This window comes from Jaculus jaculus, chromosome 6, assembly GCF_020740685.1.
Source record: "Jaculus jaculus isolate mJacJac1 chromosome 6, mJacJac1.mat.Y.cur, whole genome shotgun sequence".
Taxonomy (NCBI): domain Eukaryota; kingdom Metazoa; phylum Chordata; class Mammalia; order Rodentia; family Dipodidae; genus Jaculus; species Jaculus jaculus.
This window is the reverse complement of record NC_059107.1, coordinates 141,711,421-141,719,918: the sequence shown is the minus strand read 5'-3', so window position 1 is coordinate 141,719,918 and position 8,498 is coordinate 141,711,421. Positions and strand designations below refer to the sequence as shown.

At 46.2% G+C, this 8,498-nt stretch overlaps 2 non-coding genes across 2 annotated transcripts; both read right to left on the bottom strand.

Annotated features, from left to right (window-relative positions):
- Nucleotides 1-7,480: 7,480 nt before the first annotated feature.
- Trnaw-cca lies at nt 7,481-7,552 on the bottom strand. The gene has a single exon. It is a non-coding gene; the product is annotated as a tRNA-Trp (tRNA).
- Nucleotides 7,553-8,116: 564 nt separating this feature from the next.
- Nucleotides 8,117-8,188, bottom strand: Trnad-guc. The gene has a single exon. It is a non-coding gene; the product is annotated as a tRNA-Asp (tRNA).
- Between the last annotated feature and the right edge of the window lie 310 nt (nt 8,189-8,498).

Genomic DNA, 8,498 nt, shown 5'->3' with positions numbered 1-8,498 from the left:
AAAAAAAAAAAAGAAAGAAAGAAAAACCATAAATAAATAAATAAGGGCTGGAAAAATGGCTTAGGCACTTGCCTATGAAGCCAGAGGACCCAGGTTGGATTCCTGAGGACCCACATAAGACAGATGCACAAGGTGGCACATGCGTCACGAGTTCATTTGCAGTGGTTGAAGGCCCTGCCTTGCCCATTTTCTCTCTCTCATAAATAAAATAAAGAAAAATTTAAAAATCTTAAAAAGATATCACATAAAATAAGTTACATTAAAATGACGACAGTGTGGGGTTAGAGAGATGGCTTAGCAGTTAAGGCATTTGCCTGCAGAACCAAAGGACCTTGGTTTGATTCCCCAGGACCCACGTAAGCCAGATGCACAAGGTGGTATATGTGTCTGGAGTTTGTTTGCAGGGGCTGAAGGCCCTGGTGCGCCCATCCTCTCTCCCTCTCTCTGCCTCTTTCTCTCTCTCTCTCAAATAAATAAATAAAAATAAAGTTGAAAAATTTTTAAAAATCATGACAGTCTGATATTAAAAATTGTATTAGTTATCTTCTCATTGCTGGGACAAAATACCTGCCAAAATCAGTTCAAGGGAGAAAAGGTTTATTTTAGCTTACATTTGAGGTCACAGTCCATCATGGTGGGGAAGTCATGGTAGCAGAAGCTTGAGGCGGCTAGTCACATTCAGTCCACAGTGAGGAAACAGAGAGCAATGAATGCTGCTGCTCAGCCAGCTCTCTCCTTTTATCTAGTCCAGGACCCCAGCCTATAGAAGGGTGCTGCTCACTGTTGAGTCTTCCCACCTCATAACCTAATCAATCACAGACAAGCCCAGAGGCTTACCAAATCCCGATAATTCTTTACAGGTCATTCTAGGTCTCGTCAAGCTGACATTTAATGAAAATCTTAAAAACAGGGCTAGGGAGGGCTGGAGAGATGGCTTAGCGGTTAAGTGCTTGCCTATGAAGCCTAAGGACCCCGGTTCGAGGCTCGGTTCCCCAGGTCCCACGTTAGCCAGATGCACAAGGGGGCGCACGCGTCTGGAGTTCGTTTGCAGTGGCTGGAAGCCCTGGCGTGCCCATTCTCTCTCTCTCTCCCTCTATCTGTCTTTCTCTCTGTGTCTGTTGCTCTCAAATAAATAAATTAATTAAAAAAAAAAACAGGGCTAGGGAGATTGCTCAGTGGTTAAAAATGCTTGTTTGCAAAGCCTACTAGAGGGGATTTAATTCCTCAGTACCCATGTAAAACCAGATGCACAAAGTGGTACATGTCTCTGGAGTTCATTTGTAACAATAAGAGGCCCTGGTGCATTCATATTCTCCTTCTCTCTCTCTCTCTCTCTCCCTCTCTCTGTCAAATAAAGACATTTAAAAAAAAAACTGGGGGGCTGGAGAGATGGCTTAGCGGTTAAGCGCTTGCCTGTGAAGCCTAAGGACCCCGGTTCAAGGCTCGGTTCCCCAGGTCCCACGTTAGCCAGATGCACAAGGGGGCGCACACGTCTGGAGTTTGTTTGCAGAGGCTGGAAGCCCTGGCGCGCCCATTCTCTCTCTCCCCCTCTATCTGTCTTTCTCTCTGTGTCTGTCGCTCTCAAATAAATAAATAAAAAATTAAAAAAAAAAAACTGGGAAAGGCTGGAGAGATTATTCAGTGGTTAAGACACCTGCAAAGCCTAAAGACCCAGTGGTTAAGACACTTGCCTGCGACGTCTAAAGACCCAGAATCAATTCACAGTGGAACATGCATCTGGAGTTTGTTTGCAGCAGGATGCTCTGTTGTGCCCATTATCTCTCTCTCTCTGCTTATAAATATATAAAAAGGAACTGGTTAAGTGCCCTATTATTTACTTTTGCACTTCTGTGACCAAATACCTGACAGAACAAAGGAGGAAAGTTTTATTTGGCTCAGTTTCAGAGGGATTTCAGCCCATCAAGGCAGAGAAGGGCATTGCACAGTTCATGGTGGCAGGTGCATGTGGCAGAGGCTCCTCTCACATGGTAGCAGACCAGCTATCAGAGAGAGACTCCACAGCCTTCAAACATCACCACAAGCCAGGCATGGTGGTGCATGACTTTAATTCCAGCACTTGGGAGGCAGAGGCAGGAGGATGTCTGTGAGTTAGAGGCTAGGCTGAGAGTACATAGTGAATTCCAGGTCAACCTGGGCTAGAGAGAGACCCTACCTTAAAAAGCACCCCAAAAAAAGCCAGTGGTAGGGCATGCCTTATTCCCAGCAATTGGGAGGCAGAGGTAGGAGGATTTCAATGAATTTAAAGGAAAGCCTGAGACCAATTCCAGGTCAGCCTGGGCTAGAGTGAAACCCTACCCTCGAAAATCCAAAAAGAAAAAAAAAAAAAATCACAAGCTAGGAACTAAGTGCTCAAAATATGATCCTGTGTGTGGGAGGGGGGTGGGTGGGGAGTTCCAGATTCAAATCATAACAAATTCCTTATGATAGTTATATGTTAAAACACCACACCATGGGCTTGAGAGATGGTTTAGTGGTTGTTGCAGTTAGGTTCACAATACTGGTAGAAATCACCCAACCAAGAGCAACTTGTTGGAAAAAAAAGAGGTTTATTTTGGCTTATAGGCTCAAGGGGGAAGCTCCATGATGGCAGAAAAAATGATGGCATAAGCAGAGGGTGGACATCACCCCCTGGCCAACATAAGGTGGACTATAGCAACAGGAGAGTGTGCCAAATACTGACTTAGGGAAACTGGCTATAACACCCATAAGCCCACCCACAGCAATACACTCCTTCCAGGAGGTGTTAATTCTCAAATCTCCATTGGCTGGGAACCTAGCATTCAGAACACCTAAGTTTATGGGGGACACCTGAACCAAACCACCACAGCAGTTTAGGTACTTGCCTGTGAAGTCTAAGGATTCAGGTTCAATTCCCCAGGAGTCCTGTATGCCAGCTGCACAGGTGGTGTATGCTTCTGGAGTTCCTTTGCAATGGCTGGAGGCCCTGGTGTGCCCATTCTTTCTGCCTCTTTCTGTCTGTCAAATAAATAATATTTTAAAAACCTACATTGTCTGAGCTGGAGAGATGGCTTAGCGGTTAAGCGCTTGCCTGTGAAGCTTAAAGACCCCGGTTCGAGGCTCAATTCCCCAGGACCCATGTTAGCCAGATGCACAAGGGGGCGCACGCATCTGGAGTTCATTTGAAGTGGCTGGAAGCTCTAGCGAGCCCATTCTCTCTCTCTCCTCTCTCTCTCTCTGCCTCTCTCTTTGCCTCTCTCTCTGTCACTCTCAAATAAATAAACAAACCAAAAAAATATTTAAAAAAAAACTACATTGTCATAAAAGCCATATTCAAGCTGGGCATGGTGGTGCATGCCTTTAATCCCGGCACTTGGGAGGCAGAGGTAGAAGGCTTACCATGAGTTCAAAGCCACCCTGAGACTACATAGTGAATTCCAGGTCAGCCAGGATAGAGTGAACCTATCTCCAAAAAACAAAACAAACAAAAGAAGCCATATTATTTTTCTTAAATTATTTATTTATTGAGAGAGAGCAAGAGAAGAGAATGGGTGCACCAGGGCCTTCAGCCACTGCAAAAGAATTCAGATGCATGTGCTACTTTGTGCATCTGGCTTTCATGGGTCCTTGGGCTTCTCAGGCAAGCACCTTAACTGCTAAGCCATCTCTCCAGCCCAAAAGCCACATTTTTTAAAAACTGTGGTTATATGTTTTATTATTTATTTGTTTGTTCTTTTTTCTTTTCAATTTTTTTAAATTAACAACTTCCATGATTATAAAAAATATCCCATGGTAATGCCCTCCCTTCCCCCACTTTCCTCTTTGAAACTCCATCTTATCCCCTTCCCCTCTCAATCAGCCTCTTTTTTATTTTGATGTCATGAGCTTTTCTTCCTATTATGATGGTCTTGTGTAGGTAGTGTCAGGCACTGTGAGGCCATGGATATCCAGGCCATTTTGTGTCTGAGGGGAGCTTTGGCTCTTACATTCTTTCTGCCATCTCTTCCGCAATGGACCCTGAACCTTGGAAGGTGTGATAGAGATATTGCTGTACTGAGCACTCCTGTCACTTCTTTCCAGCACCATGATACCTTCTGAGTCATCCCAAGGTCACTGCCATCTGAAAAGAGAAGGTTCTCTACCAAAAGTGAGAGTAGCATTATATATGAACGTTAAAAGAAGTGCTTACTGGGCAGTTTGATAAGCATAGTATATACATTTATCCAGACATCAGCAGATGTTACACCCCTAGGGCTCATGACTACCCCTGTTTTAAGTTTTCAGTATCAGGGATGTATTTCCTCCTATGGAGCAGGCCTCCCGTCCAATTAGAGGGCAGTTGATTTCCACCATGACAGACATGCCACTATTGCACCCGTTGGCTCATTTGGCCAAATATAAGGCTTGCAGTGTCCACTGTTGAGTATCTTCACTGGTGACTTCTGTTTCTTCCATTGAACTGCATGCAGAATGGAAAAGCCACATTCTTGACATCCTAGGTTGGCCTGCAAAGCCTAGCGACCAGGATTTGATTCTACAGTCCCCACATGAAACCAGATGCATAAAGTGGCACATGCATGTGCAGTTGGTTTGCAGTGGCCGGAGGCCCTGGCGTACCCATTCTTTCTGTCTCTCTTCTCTATCTCTGTCTCTGCTTGCAAATAGGTAAGTAAACTTAAAAAAGAAAAACCAAAGGATCCAGGTTTGATTCCCCAGGACCCACATAAGCCAGATGCACAAGGAGACACACACATCTGGAATTCATTTGCAGTGGCTGGAGGCACTGGCGCACCCATTCTCTCTCTTTCCATCTCTCTGTCTGCCTCTCTCTATCTCTCTTAGATAATAAATAAACAAACAAACAAATAAAATAATCTCAAATACATGCTCAAAGTATTCTGTATTAGTTGACAAATATTCTGGTAAAAATCAGAACATTTTTAGTAAAATAGAGCAAAGACATAAAGCTATTAAGTGCCAAGAGTTGAAGATTCATGCATGGGCATGTCTACTCCACTTTCTTTCCACACATCATCCCTATATAATGAACACAGATTAGGTTGAAATGAAGTGTTGGGGCCTGAAGAGATGGCTCAGCAGTTAAGGCATTTGCCTGCAAAACGTAACAACCTGCATTCAATTCCCCAGTACCCAGGTAAAGCCAGATGTGTAAAGTGGTACATGCATCTGGAGTTATTTGCAGTGGCTGAAGGTCTTGGCATGTCCATTCTGTCTTCCTGCTTGCAAATAAATAACTAAAAATTATTCAAAATGAAATGTTGGACTTTAGATTGTTTCAGAGTCTAGACAGTCATCAGATTGGCCATTCTAAGAGATGACACAGGTACATCTTTGGGAAAGGAGCTTGAGACTTATGGAAGGTCAGTGACAGTGTTAATGGAGACACACATACTGCTTTACAGCTTAGGTAGGGTTGCAGTCAGCTCCTTGTAGACAGACATACTGCTTTACAGCTTAGGTAGGGTCGCAGTCAGCTCCTCGTTACTGGGACAAACATCCAAGCAGAAACAGCTTAGGTGAGTGTTGTAGTCAGATCCACGTTGCTGGGATGAACTTCCAAACCAGGCAGTTTATGGGCAGAGGGGATTTATTTGAAGCTTACAGATACAGTGGAAGTTCTGTTGATGGTGGAAGCTGGCCCCTTTCACAGATCCAAGCTGAGATACACCACCATGCAGCCAGCACCACACGCTACAGCAAAATCGTCAGCCAAACAGCAGGGAGCCCAGCAAGCAGCAGGGACTCTGGCAAAACTGACTCCTCATACTGTGGGCTGGGAATCAGAGCCTCCCCAGTGATACCTTCTCCTGCCAGGCTACGGACAAGCTTTTTGATTCTACTGGGGAACTTCAAACGACCACAGGGAGGAAAGGGTTAATTTTGGCTTACAGACTTGAGGGGAAACGTCCATGATGGCAGGGGAAAATGTGGCATGAGCAGAGGCTGGGCATCCATCTCCTGACTAATATCAGGTAGAAAATAGCAGCTGTGTGCCAAACACTGGCAAGCAGAAGATGGCTATAACACCCATCAACCCACCTACAACACCACACCTCCTTCCTCCAGGAGGCTCCAATTTCCAGATGGCCACCAGCTGGGGACCTACTTATATTCAGAGCACCTAAGTATATGGGGGACACCTAGGTCAAACAGCCACAGGCAGCAGCATATTTGATTTGATCCTCTTAACCTGTGAAGTAAGTAGGCCCTTCAGTCTCCTCTGATACAGAGAGAGGTTCTTAAACTTTACATCCTTTACATAACAATGTGTTGAAAAGCTGGTGGCTTGTTTCTCACCCCAGAAGTTCCTGAGTCTGTGTTAAGTCTGGGGTGGGCCTCAAAATGTGTACTCTTAACTTGTTCTCAGGGTTCAGTACAGGAAAATTCTAGGCCACTATTTTTTTTATGTTGTAATCTTGTCAAAATCATTAGTAAATAGTTCTCTTTTTTTTCTCTTTGTTTTTCTATGTTATAATCTTGTCAAAGTCATGAGTTACACTTCCGTGTTACTTCCAGAATCAATTAGTGAGAAGGTACAACAGGTTCCTTACGATCTGCCTCTTGTTAACCTTTCTTTTCATTTTCATCATACTAGCATTGGATGCTTTTGAAACCTTACCTTTCTTGTTGCATATTGATTCGCATGACCTTTCCTCTATGGGCACACATCCTTGATGTGTGACCAAATTTTCTCTTTTAAATATGGCACACCAGTCAGATTGGATTAGGATTTAACCTATTGGCCTTGTTTTTCCTTAATCATCTCTTTAAATGTCCAGTCTCCAATAGTCACAGGTACTGGGGGTTTGGCGTGCTAAGGTTTAAGTGGCCAAATTTCAGAGATAATTCAATCTCTAATGGAAGCTACCTGCCTTCCTTGCCTTTGGATGGTAATGCATCTGTCACAGTAGTTCTTTGATTTTAGCTCGGACCAAGCATGAGATCATTTGACTTCTTATTTTTGTGATGTAGACAGAACTGTTAGTATCAATTTGTAATGTGCTCACATGACCCAAGGCAGAGTTTACGTTTTCACTCCAAACTGTTGATGCTACTTGTGTGCACTTAATCCAACAGTTGGCATTTGGTGGGTTAAAATAAAACCGTTTCCTTCTGCTCAAAATAATTCATTTAACTTTATGAATTTTGTACTCTATTATACGTTTTTTCAAAGGGCAAACAGCCTAAAACCATTATATACTGTGTAACTGCAGCGACACAGTGGGTTCATAAGTCTAACGCACGGCACTGTCCACTCTCAATGCACTATGCGTATTAATGACCAAAACTCTGACTTTGTAAGTCCACAAACAGCCTTAGTGCGCCTTCATATACGGTAAACCTCATTTTTCAGGGAGTACAGCTTTAGAATGAGGACTTTTGTTTTGTTTTAAAGACAAAAATCATTTTAGGAAAAAAATGGCGGGAACACATCGAGGTTAGGTGTACAGCGACAGTTGAAGTGGAAGCAAAAGAGACATGACCCCGACGTGATTCGAACACGCAGCCTTCTGATCTGGAGTCAGACGCGCTACCGTTGCGCCACGAGGTCCTGCTGGGCTGTGGCTCTCGCGGTTTCTTAGGACTCCGATAACATGGCGGCCACACCCGCCCCCTTGCTCCGCTCACGGCTCCTCGCTCAGTGTCTGGCAGAGGCGGAGACTGCTTCCTCCGGGACTCAGCTTCTGACAGCCAGCTCTCCGCTGGCCCGGAGGCGGGAGACGACGCCTTCCCACCCGATGGGTCCCCAGGGTGGCAGGAAACCGCTCCTTCCTCGTTGTACCCGAGCCGTTTCCGCTCTCGCCCCGCCCCGCCGTTAGGGGGCGGAGTCTCCCGCGCTCTCCCCGCCCAAACGGGCTGCGCGCCCAGCCCCTGACCCCGCTCGGGCTGGCGGGGCGCCTCTGCGCACGCGCAGGCCGCTGTCCAATGCGCGCCGCCCACGAGATACAGCGTTTCCCCCAGGCGGCTGCTCCCGCCGGGCGAGCGCACGCGTGAAAGCGAGCGCTTAGAGAAAACGTGCTTGCGCGCTTGCAAAACGTTCCCCGGCAGGATTGTGAAGGGAAACCCACGAGCTACACAAGCTTAATATCAGTGCCAGGGTAATAAAAACTCCAACCTCCCCGTCGGGGAATTGAACCCCGGTCTCCCGCGTGACAGGCGGGGATACTAACCACTATACTAACGAGGAGCTGTGCCTCCTTCTGTTCCCAGGTGTCTCTTAAAGGATGTCATATGATTCTTCCAATGTCCAGCAGCCATCCGCCTGGGTGGGTGGGGGGATGGGTGTCTTGGAATGGCTGCCTTCTTGTTAATCTATCTGGGGATTCGCCTCCCATTTTAGCACCGGGGACTCGAGTGCAAGCAGCTCCCCGGGGCCCTCGACGCCTCGCCGGTGACTTGGGCGGCTGGCGCGAGTGAAGTCCCGACGACTGCGGCGTGACCAGGTTGCAGCCCCGCACCCGGCGGGCCGTGGCCGCCGCCGTTTCCCGCGGCGGACT